Source organism: Macaca fascicularis, chromosome 15 (genome assembly GCF_037993035.2).
Source record: "Macaca fascicularis isolate 582-1 chromosome 15, T2T-MFA8v1.1".
Taxonomy (NCBI): domain Eukaryota; kingdom Metazoa; phylum Chordata; class Mammalia; order Primates; family Cercopithecidae; genus Macaca; species Macaca fascicularis.
The window spans coordinates 12,007,905-12,020,990 of record NC_088389.1 but is presented as its reverse complement, the minus strand read 5'-3'; the positions used below and the strand labels follow the sequence as shown (position 1 = coordinate 12,020,990).

At 51.6% G+C, this 13,086-nt stretch overlaps 1 long non-coding RNA gene across 2 annotated transcripts; it reads right to left on the bottom strand.

Annotated features, from left to right (window-relative positions):
- Positions 1-5,432: 5,432 nt before the first annotated feature.
- LOC107127515 (uncharacterized) lies at positions 5,433-10,598 on the bottom strand. Of its 2 annotated transcripts, XR_012424224.1 has the most exons (4): positions 10,466-10,598; positions 9,873-10,090; positions 5,965-6,096; positions 5,433-5,562 (listed from the first exon to the last, which is right to left on the bottom strand). It is a non-coding gene; the product is annotated as an uncharacterized lncRNA (long non-coding RNA). The 2 variants fall into 2 exon arrangements; XR_001485390.3 differs by lacking the exon at positions 9,873-10,090.
- Positions 10,599-13,086: the final 2,488 nt, after the last annotated feature.

Genomic DNA, 13,086 nt, shown 5'->3' with positions numbered 1-13,086 from the left:
ACCTGTAATCCCAGCACTATGGGAAGCCGAGATGAGCGGATTACCTGAGGTCAGGAGCTTGAGATCAGCCTGGTCAACATGATGAAACCCCACCTCTACTAAAATACAAAAATTAACCAGGCGTAGTGGTGTGCGTTTGTAATCCCAGCTACTCGGGAGGCTCAGGCAGGAGAATTGCTTGAATCCAGGAGGCGGAGGTTGCAGTGAGCCAATATCACACCAGCCTGGGTGAAAGGGTACTCCAGCCTGGATGAAAGGGTGAGACTCTGTCTCAAAAAAAGAAAAAGACTCAGAGGAGACCATCACATCCTCAGCACTCTTCCTGTCCCCTTGTACTGTGTCCCCTGCCCACAGCATGGATCTGAAACTGAGGGCCAGTTCTCAGGACAGGATAGGGAAGGCATGGGTAGGAGCCCCGAGATGCCAAGGACAAGGTGTCGTTGGCTGGAGTCACTCCCTCATGCTGAGCCTTCAGAGGTTTCCTCTCAATGTCTTCAAAGAACTCCAGTTTTCCTTAAGTAGTTTCATTTTGCCTAATTATCCTCCAGCCGCAAAGCGAATAAGAGGCGTGAGGGATTAAGGAGAACCAAGAGGAACAGGCATTAGGGCTGTGAGCTGGAAGTGGGGAGGATGGGGAAGCCAGGGCAATTGGAGGGTCGGGTCAAAGCATACACAAGTTGCACTCCCTTTGAGAAATTGTATGTCAGAGTGGCTAAGAGAGTGGGCTCTGCACTCAGCCTGACCTGGTTTTGAGATCCATATGGCCACTGGCTAACTCAGGGACCTTGGGCAAGTTCCTTGACTTCTCTGAGCCTTGTTCCACATTTGTAACTTCAGAATAATGATGTCTACTCCAAACATAGATTGTCAGGATTTACTGAGAGAATGGCACCATGCCTGGCTCTCAGTAAGGCTCAATAAATGATAATGATTATGCACAGAGGTCAGAGATGGGAAAGTTATAAAAAGGCTCAGCATCTCTGAGTTTGATTCTAAATGTCTTTGCAATCTAGTTCAGGAAGGCAGGGTCATGTCTGTCTTGTGACTACTGCCCTGGTCCCAGTAACCAGCACAGGTTCCTGCCTATTGGAGGGCCTCCCTAGCTCCTGAATGAAGGGAAGAATCAGTGAGTGGGTGAGTGAATGAAGGGCAACAGCCTTTCTTCTTTGAAGCTGCAGAGGCTGGGCAGTTATTGGGCCATGCAGGTCTCAGTCAGTCTGCCCTTTCTTGCTTCCTGGTACCCTCCAGCCTCGAGGCCACGTTTAGACCATTGATATTCACAGAATAATTTCCACCATTGATTACTGAGATGGAACACCCTCCCTCCCAAGCTCCGCCACCTTCCTCAGTCCTCCCCACCACAGGCAACTCCACCGAGTTTCCTGATTAATTCCCCTCCATAAACATTCTGATGAAGCTGCCAGCTCTCGCCAGGCAGCCTCCCAGAGCAAGGATTATTTCACAAAGCTGCTTTTCTCTTTATGACCTGTGTTCATTAGCTTCTGCAAGGGTCACAGTCTGGGCTGCGTCAGTGGGGCCACCTCTAGGTGGGCAGTTCCCCTAGAGGAGAAGCTCTTCCCAGCCTGCCCAGGGTGGAGAAGGTCACCCCTGCCTAGACCCAGTGGCCTGGAAGCCATGGGAAGAAGCAGATTCCTGGCAGGGGAAGAGATGCTCTCAGAGGAGAACATACTAGGTGGAGGCACATGAAACTTCTGATATTCAGCCATTTGCTGACCCACGTAAATGGCAATTCAATTTAATAGGACCCTCTGTGGTTGAGCCTAGAGAGAGGGAGGGGAGAAAGGAGTGAGGGATCTGGAGTCAGAAACACAGGGAGTCCTGCTCTGCTACTTCTCAGCTGTGTGGCTTGAGGATCGTGGCCTCTTTCCTCTGGGCCGTCTTGTCAAGTGTTGATAGTCACAGCACCGCCTTGCAGGGGGGTGTGCAGTTTCAGTGCAATCATTACATCACAGCCTGCTTCTGTGACTGCTGCAACATCCCTGTGCCCTCAACAGCAGTTATTTTAGCAATAACGAGTGAGTCGGGGGCACCGGGAGGGTGCAGCTGTCCACTGACTGGCTCCCCAGGTGCCTACATTCACTTCTTTGGAGTCACTTCTCTGGCAAAGACATCCGGGGATCCAGGAGACTTTGGGGACACTGGATTTTAGTGGCAACCAGAGAGATCCTCCGTATCCCACTCCCATGAGTGGATAAACACGGTGCCTGGCACAGACGGGATCCTCAACAAACGGGCATGAATGAGAGAAGTGTATCAGCTGATCTCTTAGAACACAGAATTCAGCTTTGAGAAGTAAAAGATATTTTAAAAAGTCATAGGAGGTTGGAGAGTGGCCATGGCAGGAGAGCAGCAGCCAGCTCCTGGGGGTTGGTTAGCAGGTGCTTTTATGGGGCCCTGGTAGTCACTGGCACTTTCAGCCTAAGGTTGCGGCAAGGGCCTGGGGCGCTGTCCGTGGTGCTGAAGCACCATCACTGGTGAGGGCAGCTGTCCTTTCTGTGCCTGTGCTCAGCGGAGGCCTGTCCACCTCCTTCAGGAATCCTCAGTCCAGGAAGGAAAGAAGCGGTGGGGGGGGGGGGGGCAGAGAGTGAGAGGTGAGGCCTGCACAAAGGTTATTGGTCAGACAATCACTGCCAGACTGGAGGAGGCACTTTTGTTTTCACATTATTGCAGTCACCAAACACGAATTCCCTCCTGAGGGAAACATTGGCATTTCTCCCACCAGTACGCTTCGAATGCCGTCCTTTTTTCATTGCTGTGTAGTATTCCATTATATGAACTATATATGACTATCACAATTTGTTAATTCGTCTATTTTTGTTTTGTTTTGTTTTGACAGACTCTTGCTCTCACTCAGGCTGGAGTGCAGTGGCACGATCACGGCTGGCTGTAGCCTCAACTTCCTAGGCTCACGTGATCCCTCTGCCTCAGTCTCCTGAATAGCTGGGGCACAGGTATGGGCTACCATGCCCAGCTAAGTTTTTCTTGTAGAGATGGGGTCTCCTTATGTTTTCCAGGCTAGTCTTGAACCCCTGGGCTCAAGCAGTCCTCCTGCCTTGGCCTCTCAAGATGCTGAGATTACAGGTATGAGCCACTGCACCTGGCCCCAGTGCCATCATTATGGCAAAAGTCAAATCAATCTTGTGTCTCCAAATTTGTGATGTGCACCCACCCTCCTTTCTCTTGTCTGGAAGCTCTCTGCAGGCCACTGCCCACTGCTTCTTCCAGCTCCAGGCCTTTTGTGCTTCCTACTTTCCATCATCTCATCTGACCCATCCTTTAGAGCCTGTCTCCAGATTCTTCTCTTCCAGGAAGCCTCCCTTGATCACTTCAGCCCACTCTGCCTTCTTGCTCCTCTGACCTCCTACTGAACTTGGAGCCAAGTTTAGCAAGCGCCGCTTTTCAAGATATTCTCCATAAGTGCTCTCTTTCTCCCCACTCAGTGGTGAGCTCTCAGGGGATCCAGTTCTTGCTTCTCTTACCTCCTTCCAGCAGAGCCAAGCCTGAACTCTGCATGAATATCAACATCAGCAGCAGTGGCATCCGCCACCATGAATGAGCACTAAGGCCGTGCTGGGGCTGTGCTGCACTTCCTGTGCTTTATCTCACTGAAAACCCACGGTAACTCTGTGAAAGCAGATCCTGTGATTACCACCATTATAATAGGAAGCTCAGAGGGATGAGGTAACTTGCCCAAAGCCATACATGCACTAGAGCCAGGGTTCAAGCAAAGGTCTGCCTGAGCTCAGGGTCTAGTTCTTAACCAGCAATCCCTCTGATTCATAGCAGTGATCCATAATGGCAACACACATCTGAAACCAGCCCCGCTCGGCTGTTTACTTCTGTTGGGGCTGTGACCCCCAAAGAACCAGGGCTAGAAGAATTGGGGATAGCAATTCTTATTTTGTTTTGTTTTTTTATCAGTACAGAGCAGAGAGCACTGCATTCTTTTTCTGCCTCTAAGAACATTCTTATTACTTACAAATTACATTAATTTCTACAAACACTTATTGACACCCACTGCCTGCTGTGCACCCTGCGTTATGATGAGTACCGGATTAGACAGTCATAAATAAAACACACACTGGCACAGTCAGTCCGTGATAGAAGCTTTTAGAGAGAGAATTAGAAAGCGCTCTGTGGCTCAGCCCCATCCTGGGGGCCCAGCCAATAGATGACACCAGCTTCTATGCTTTTAGAAAGACCCTTGGAGTGTCCTGAACACCGCTCAGACTCCTGGAGAGACAGGAGGGACACATGGGGCTGGGGCTCTGGAATTTTCAGGAGACAGTGAATCTTAGACACCTCTTACCTGCTGGTTGCTTTGCTTTGTCAGGTGGTTGGATAACATCAGACTGCCCAAGAAGCCAAGCTGGCCCATCAGGATGGGTTTCTGTGTATGCGTGTGTGTGTGTGTGTGCGTGCACATGTGAGTGTGTGTGGGGGGCTGAGGGGTGCATATGCATGCCTATACACTTCTGCATTCCTTTTCAATTGGAAATATATCAGTGCTGACAAGAAACAGGGGTAGGAGCATGATATAATGCAAGGTTGCTGGAGCATGGGTGCACGGTGGGGAAAATAAGTGAAAATCAATTTTCCCCTGGATCTGTGTGTGTGCGTGCATGTGTGTGTGTGTGTGTGCGTGTGTGTGTGTGTGCATAAAACTCCAGCCAGTCAGACAATGTTCACTCCTCTGAACAGCACACAATGCTAATGCTGGGCAGAGCTGGAGCTTTCTGGGGAGCTCTTGGAATTGCAAGATTGGGGTGAACAGGGGTGGGAAGAAAGCTTTATGAAAGGCCTGGTCAAGCTTCTTTCCCCCCACAGTCCCCAGAGAGGTCCCTCTGGGCAGCTTCTTGGTTTCACCTGGTGTCATCTTGGCCTGTACCAAGCAGCAGCCCCTCTGCTCTAGGACTCCCCTCCAACCCTCCTGAGCTCCACCCTGCACCCTCTTCCCTACATCTTTCCCAGAGGGGCTGTCATTATGTCAAAAAGCCCAGTGATTTTAAAAGATACTTTCCCTCCTTGTGCTTTGATTCTGCCCCTGTTTCCCCTGGGTCTGCTAGAGAACAAAGGGCATGATTGAGTGGTAATGTGTCCCCGGTGTCTGCCTTGATTCCAGGCTCCTGTTGCTGGAGAGAATTTTGATCTCTGGTGCAGTGGCTTCCTCTTCTCCCTGTTGTGAGGGGAGAGTCAATGTCCTATGTGCTTCCTGGGTGTAAGAAGGGCCTCTCAGTCACTATAACTCAAAAGCAAGATCCTTTCACCCACTCAGCAAATACTGACACCTACCGAATGCCAGACACCATCACAGTTGAGTGGAGTTAAGCGTTTGTCAAGTCTTTAGACAAAAACTTTGGCCCTTGTCTTAGTCCATTTTTTGCTGATATACCAGAACACTGGAGACTGGGTAGTTCATAAAGAACAGAGATTTATTTTTTATAGTCTGGAGACTGGGCAATCCAAGGTCAAGGGGCTGCATCTTGTGAAGGCCTTCTTGCTGTGCCATCCCATACAGTAGGTGGAAGGGCAGGAGGGCACCTGCAAGAGAGATAGTGGAAGAGCCCCTATGACCTAATCACCTCTTAGAGGTCACACCTCTCAACACTGTTGCATTGGGGATTAAATTTCCAACACACTAACCCTGGGGGACAGCAGCCCTCATGCAACTTGTGCTCTAGTGTAGAGTACAGTGGCTAGAGAGATACAGGGGCACATCCAGGCTCTACCATTTGCCAACTGTAAGACCTTGAGCAAATTAATTAACATCTCTCAGGCTGAGCTTTTCCATATTCAAAAGGGAGAGAACAAGAGCGTATTAGTTATCTATTGCTATGATAATGCTGCATAACAAACATCCCCAAATTCTGGTGGCCTGCAACAGTAAGCATTTGCTCCTCATGCATCTGCAGTCAGCTAGGGGAGAAGGATCACGGGTCTTACAGCTTTGTAGGCATTGGCTGGGCTCACTCCCACATTTGAGAGTCAGCCGGCTGTTGGCTGGGGTGACTTGGGTGACTTGGCTCTGCTCCATGTCTCTTTCGTTTTCTGTCAGGTTAGCCTGGGTGTATTCTCCTGGCAATGACAGAGGTACAAGAATGAGAGCCAATCCCATTACATACATGGTTTTTGAGCCTTTGCTTGTATTAGTTTCTAACATCCCATTGGATAATGGAAGCCTCTTGGAGGATTCCAGAGTGAAAGTGGAAGGAAACTACAAATTCACATGGCAAAGATGTGAATACAAGGAGGGATAAAGCATTAGTTTCATTTTTACAGTCTACCATGGACTTTCTTCCTGGGACTGTTGGGGGATAAAGGAGAATGGCAAAAAGTCCTTGGCTCAGCTCTTAGTTCATAGCATGGGCAACATCAGGAGCTAACTTAAAAAGAACAGAGGTCTTTGGGTGAATGAGGGCAAGGTTCAGATAGGTCTTTTTCATTGTTATATCCCCAGTATAATAACCACTGAAGGAATGAGCTGACCACAAGGTAAGTTGTTCTTGAGATCAAGGCAGCTGATTCCAGCAATTGTTCCATCGCACCTGCTGGAGGCTAATGGTTTCCCCTAGAAGGCCTTGGATGGAGCCATTCTTTGTCCACTATGGGGCTTCTCGATATTTGGGTGAGAGGAATAGCTCCAGGAGTGTACTGGGAGAGCATTCTCACTGTCAAAGCTTCCAAAGAATGAGGAGGGAGGCCTCCTATCTGGAAATGATTGTTGTATGGACCAGAGGTAGGAGGAGGGAGCAGGTGACCACTCGGATCCTCATGCACACAAAGGAGAACTACATTTCCCATCTTCCTTGGCAGTGAGATGAGGCCACATCACTGAGTTCTGGACAGTGGGGTGTGGGTGGAAGGGATGTATGCCACTTCCAGACCTGTGCCCCCCAAAACCTCCTGCACAATCTCCCATAGCTCTCTCTTTCCTGGTCTTCTCATCAGATGCAAAGGGTCCAGAGAGGAACTCCAAGGCTCTAGGACAGGGGTCAGAAAACTGAGGTTCACAGGCCAAATCCAGCTCTCTGCCTGTATTTGTAAATAAAGCTCTATTGAAACACAGTCTTGCCCATTCATTGCTAGGTTGTTTATGGCTGCTTTTGCACCACAATGACAGAAATCATTAATTGTCACTGAGTGGCCTGCGAAGCCTAAGGTATTTCCCATCTGGTCCTTTAGGGAGAAAGCTTGTTGACTCCTGCCCTGGGGCATGGTGGAGCCACCACCCAGGATGGCAAGGAGCCTGGGGCCCTGGATGACTGTGTGGAGTACCGGCTCCTCCTTCCCAAGAGCGTGCGCTGGACAGGGACACAGCAAGAAAGAAGCTTTTACTGTGCTGAGCCACTGAGATTTGGGAGCTGATTGTTTGAGCAGTCACCCTGGATATACACAGCCCAAGGAGCTCTGACTCTGGGATGAGCAGAAACATGGCCTCCTATTCATCTTCACCCTCTCTGTGCCTTGCACACCTAGGAAGCTGACTTGTCTCCAGGCCAGGGCTCATGCAGGAACCAGTCTGACATCCCATAGTCGCTCAGACCTGGTGGCTCTGAACTGCCATCTGGGTGAGGTCGCTTTGATGGAGTGGTAGGGGTCCTTCTCTCCTCATAGAAGGACAAAGCAATAAGAAGACCAGAGCCAGGAACAGGAAGCCCCCGGGAAGCCCATGCTGGTGCCAGCCTGGTGGTCCTAGAAAGGCAGCCTTGCTCTCAGATCAACCGTTTTAGGAAACTTGAGCTTGAGAGTTTGTAGATTAATGACTGTGCAATCCTAGATAAGTTACTTAACTCTGCCTTCCCAAGCTTCTGTTTTCTTATCTGTGAAATGTGATCAAGAGTGCCTATATCCTAGAGTTGCTGGTAATAGCAAGATCTTCAACAGTCAGGGAGGCCCCCGCCCTAGAGTGCCATTTACATGCACAGTGCCATTTCTCTCTCACTCTTATTCTCCATGTTCTGGGTCCTGGAGTCATGTCCCTCCCCAGGGAACCCCCCTGCCTGCAGTCTTGGCTTCCCAGGCATGGCCCTGACACCTGGCACAGCTACCTGCACCTGGTGCTCACCTGCACTGGTTTCTCTCTTGAGATTTTGACCAAGAGGAATGGGGGGGGTGGTGAGCTCAGAGGGCGCAAGGCAGCCCTGCAGCTGGGGGCCATGCTAAGCCATGTGCCAGAGGAGCAAGGAGAAGAATCCAGCTGTTAGATGAGGGAAGTCACCCCACAGAGAGGAACACTCTGGGCTCCAGAGACAGGCTGCCCAGTGGAACGTTCTACGTCTGCGCTGGCGGCCGGCGGGGTGAGCTCTCTTAGGCTCGGTCTTGGTTTATGACACGTGCCTACTGAATACTTGAAATGTGACCAGTACCACAGAGGAACTGGACAGTAAACTTTATTTACTTGAAATAAATTTAAATTGGATGCAGTTTTGTTTTTTGAGATGGAGTCTCCATTTGTTGCCTAGGCTGGAGTGCAGTGGCGTCATCTCAGCTCACTGCAGCCTCTGCCTCCCAGCTTCAATCGATTCTCCTGCCTCAGTCTCCCCGGTAGCTGGGATTATAGGCACCTGCTTGACAATTTTTTGTATTTTTAGTAGAGACGGAGTTTCATCATGTTGGCCAGGCTGGCCTTGAACTTCTGACCTCAAGTGATCTGCCCGCCTCAGCCTCCCAAAGTGTTAGGATTACAGGCGTGAGCCACTGCGCCTGGCTGGACTTAGTTTTAATTCAAAGTGGCTAGTGGCTGTCATCTCGATCAACGTACAGCTAGTGTTTCCTGGTCATCCCCTCAAGGCCCTAGGTACGCTCGGGGTCTTTCCTGCCCTTATGCCAGGAGCTGTTTCACCTTTACAAGGCCCACCTCCTTTGACTTGAGCCACCCTCAGTGGGGTTGCTTCTGAAACCTGGAGGTTTACGGCTGAGGTCAGCCCCAGCCTGGGTTCCTGGGGCTTGCCAAGGCTGCAGTGCTGTGTGTGTGTGCATGCATGCATGTGCACACGTGTATACCTGCAGTGGGAGAGAATGGGCAGATCATGACAGAAAGAGCCAGGCAGGTACCATGGAGATGCAAGCCAGACGCACGCTTTCCCCTTGGTAGGCGTGGCCTTGAACCTCAGCTTTTGCCTGCAGTTTCCACTGCATGAAGCTCTCAACAGCAGAACGTTTGAAATGAGCTCTTCTGGGAATGTGTTTCCCAGGCCGTGCATTCCCGAAGTAGCATTATTTATCCTGTTCCTTCTCAGACCCACTTTTCATTTTGCCTCCCGATCTGGCAGCTCCAGAGGTGTCAAAAAGAACAGGTGGAAGAGGAGGGGATTCTCAGATTTGCAGGACACCACGGCACGCAGGGGCTGTGCCACCACAGACTGGAGCAGAATCACGCGAGCTCCAGCACCAGTGGTGCCACTGGTTTGCTGGGTGACCTTGGGCAGGTCAACGAACCCCTCTGGGTCTCCGTGGCCCCATCTGTTGAGAGGGTTAAGTGAGGGATAGGACAGGCCTGAGAGGAAGGGAGGGGCTGGTGTCACGGGTGTCATGCACACATCTCCTGCTGAGCCCAAAGACACCAGGAACTTGCTTCCAGGGAACAAACATGGACTAAGTCACAACTGCCATAACCCGGTGGTTTGTCACTTAGAGAGTGAATGAACTCCTCGGTTAAGCAAGATCTGAAGCCAAAGCGAATGCACGAAGGGGGAAAGGCAGTGGGGTGGTGAGGAGGGGCTGAGGAGCCAGGGCACCTCCCAGCACTGGAGGGAGACCTAGCCTCTGGCCAGACCATTGTGGGGCTCTTGGGAAGAGGATTTGGAGGTCCAGAGGCTGTGTGCCCCTACCCCCGCCCCAACTTGGCTAACCTGTTGGCATATTCTGTAACCCTGCTGGAGCCTGGGCTTTCTCATCTGCAAAACGAGGATGATGACAGCAACTGGGTCCTGTGAGGGCAGCTGGGACAATTCAGTGTGCTATTGTAGCTGAAGCCTGGCACACAGTAGGTGTGCAAAAAATAACTCCAGCTTGTGCAGAGAAGAGGGCTGTTCAGAGAGGAGACTGGGATGATGGGATCTGCTTATACCTGTTTTAAACAAAATTTTTTGGTCTTTTTTCTTTATGCAAACCATTCATTCCACAAGCTTATACTTTTTAAAGAGCAGCCCTTAAGCTGAGAGAGAGCAGAGGAGCCTGAAGTGGGAGAGGTGCCCAGAGTAAAAGCCCCTGGCCTGGCTCTGACCTTGGGCGACCCTTCCCCTGCAGGGCCCAGGAGCTCTTCTCTAAAGGGAGAGGTTGAACCAGAACACCTGGAGGTCCCTCCAGTCTGAAGGTTTCCATAGGTCCCCTCCCTGCCTCCCCCACCTCCCTGCTCTAAGACGGAGCCTGGAGGAGAGTGCCGGTGGGGGAGGAGGCCGTCTGGCTTCCTTCCACCCAGCCTTGCCCTGGGGTTCCCAAGTACCTTGAATTCATTAGCGGCTGCAGCTCTGAGCGTTGATTAAAAAGATGCTGTTTTTTTTTTTTTTCCCTTCTCTTTTCCCCTTGGTTCTTTCCCGGAGCAGTGATTTCAATTTGCAGCCGGCTCCCTCTGGGATAGAGGAGAGGGTGGGGCTGGGAGCTTGGCCGCGTCTAGCTGGGGGTGGGGGCGGGGGTGGAGACCTGGGTGCCCTCTCTTCCCTTTCTCTGCTCCTCTCCTGCCTTCTTCCCCTCCACGCGCCTGGCTCCCCCTCCACTCCCCCTCCCTCAGTTGCAGGCCAGGATCTGACACACCTGCAGTGCACATTGATTGCCTGATTAAGGGGAGATTGATTGGTCCCTCCTGTCATTAGCATATAGTTAGCGGTGACCCCTCTGCTTGGCCTCCAGCCTGCGCTGGCCTGAATGGCTCCAACAGCTCAACAGGAAATGGGAACTCGGGGAGGGGAGGGGCTGGCCTGGCCTGGTCTGGCTGTCAGCCCTGAGCCAATAGGGGACACCTAGAGCGCTCTAGCCTGGCTGGGCCCTGGACCTTCCGCGGGAATCAGTGGACTATTTTCCTTTCTTCTGAATGGGGAGGTTGAATGCAACGCTTTCTAAGTCAGAAGAGAGTTGTGCAGCCTTACCTCCCCAACCCTGCACCATCTTCTCCCGACCCTCCCAGCTCCTCCGCACACCTTGTACTGGAAGCTCCTTTAACCCGAGCTTTCCCCTTTTTCTTGGAGACTTTTTTTTTTTTTTTAAGAGACAGGGTCGGCGGGGCGCGGTGGCTCAAACCTGTAATCCCAGCACTTTGGGAGGCCAAGACGGGCGGATCACGAGGTCAGGAGATCGAGACCATCCTGGCTAACACGGAGAAACCCCGTCTCTACTAAAAAATACAAAAAACTAGCTGGGTGAGGTGGCGGGCGCCTGTAGTCCTGGCTATTCAGGAGGCTGAGGCAGGAGAATGGGGTAAACCCGGGAGGCGGAGCTTGCAGTGAGCTGAGATCCGGCCACTGCACTCCAGCCTGGGTGAGAGAGCGAGATTCAGTCTCAAAAAAAAAAAAAAAAAAAAAAATCTAGTTTTCTCCTAAAACAAAACCCAGCAATGCCACATGCTTTGGGAGGGGTCGGGTGGATGACCCCAGAGCCCCGGGGCCAGCTGAATCTCCCAGCCACGCCTACTAGGACGGTGAGGTCGCTGCAGGTGGGAGCTCCTGGGTAGGGTTCATTCATTCTCCCTCCCTGTCCTCAGAACCCCACCCTGTGCAGAGCCCATGGCCGGGGCCTGGAGCGGGGGCACACCTTGAACACAAGCTTCAGGGCCAAGTTTGAATCCGACTCAGTCACTTAGCAGCTTTGTCACCTTCTGCAAGCTCACCACCTCTCGGAGCCTCATTTTCCTCCTTTCTGAAACAGGACGACAGTAACCATCCTAGAAGGATTGCTAAAAGCTTCAATTGAGATAATCTATGTGCACAGCACATCGTAGGCACAAAGAAAAGGGAAAAGGAAGACTAACGTTTGATGTTTTCACTCTGCCATATTATGGTTTGTTTATTGACCTCCCGGAAGCATGTTATTTGAAAACAAATATAAAGGATATTATAAGCTCTGTCATCGCAGGGAATACGCCTCATTCATCCCAGCACCACTGCTGGTGCCTGCACAGTGTCAGGGACATGGCAGGTGTGCAAGAGATGTTGGGTGAGTTGATGGATTTTGGACTCAAGGTGCTCTGGGACCCTGAGCAGCGCCCCTTGAGAAGGTGCCTGGCTCAGCCCTGTAGGCTGAGATCCCTTGGCCAGGGCTTTTAGAGGATGGCAATGATGGATGAAGTCAAGCCTAGGCAACCCCTCCAGCAACTCTGAAGGGAGATTCTCCATCTGGCTACAGTGAGGGGAGCCATGGACCCGCGGATGGCAGTGGGGGACTCTCAGAGCGGTTGGGAAGGAGATGAGGTCTGGTGAGCATACTTTGGTCAATAAGAGACAAACTGTATCCACTGGGCTGAGCAGATGTCCATGTTCCCAGCCACATGCTGAAATCCTGGGGAGGTGGAGTTCAGTGACACCAGGAGCCTCCTGGGCAAGGTCACTTTGAGCTCAGGCCAAGGGTGGCACCGTGAAGATGGCCATGGGAGACCCTTTGATCTGGTCCACCTTGCTGGTGGGCACACAGGAAACCTCAGGACCCAGGAAGCAGCAGTTCTCCGGTATAGGAATGGGGTTGGAGGGTACCCTGCTGCAATGCCCAGGATACAGCAAGCAGCCTCTGGCAGAGCCAGGCAGAGCCAGGCGGTGCGAGCCAGGGGGGCGAGGCAGTCCCAGCTGGCTGGGCCAGAGAAGGCTTCCTGCGAAGTCGCAGCCCTTTGAAACTGACTAATAAGGTTTTCTTCCCTTTCTAAGTTGAATGAGTCAGGAGCTTCATATAGGATCCCATCTGTCTGCTCCATCCCTGCCAGTTGGATTCTAGGCCTCTAGCCAATTAAAAAACCCAAACTAGCTCAGTGGGAATCTGCTTGACTGGTTTGGTGAGAGCTCTGTTTTCCCTCGGTGGAACGGAGGCCTCTTGGCTGCCCTTCTGGGTCGTGCCTGAGAAGGAGTCTGGAATCCTGCAGCCAAG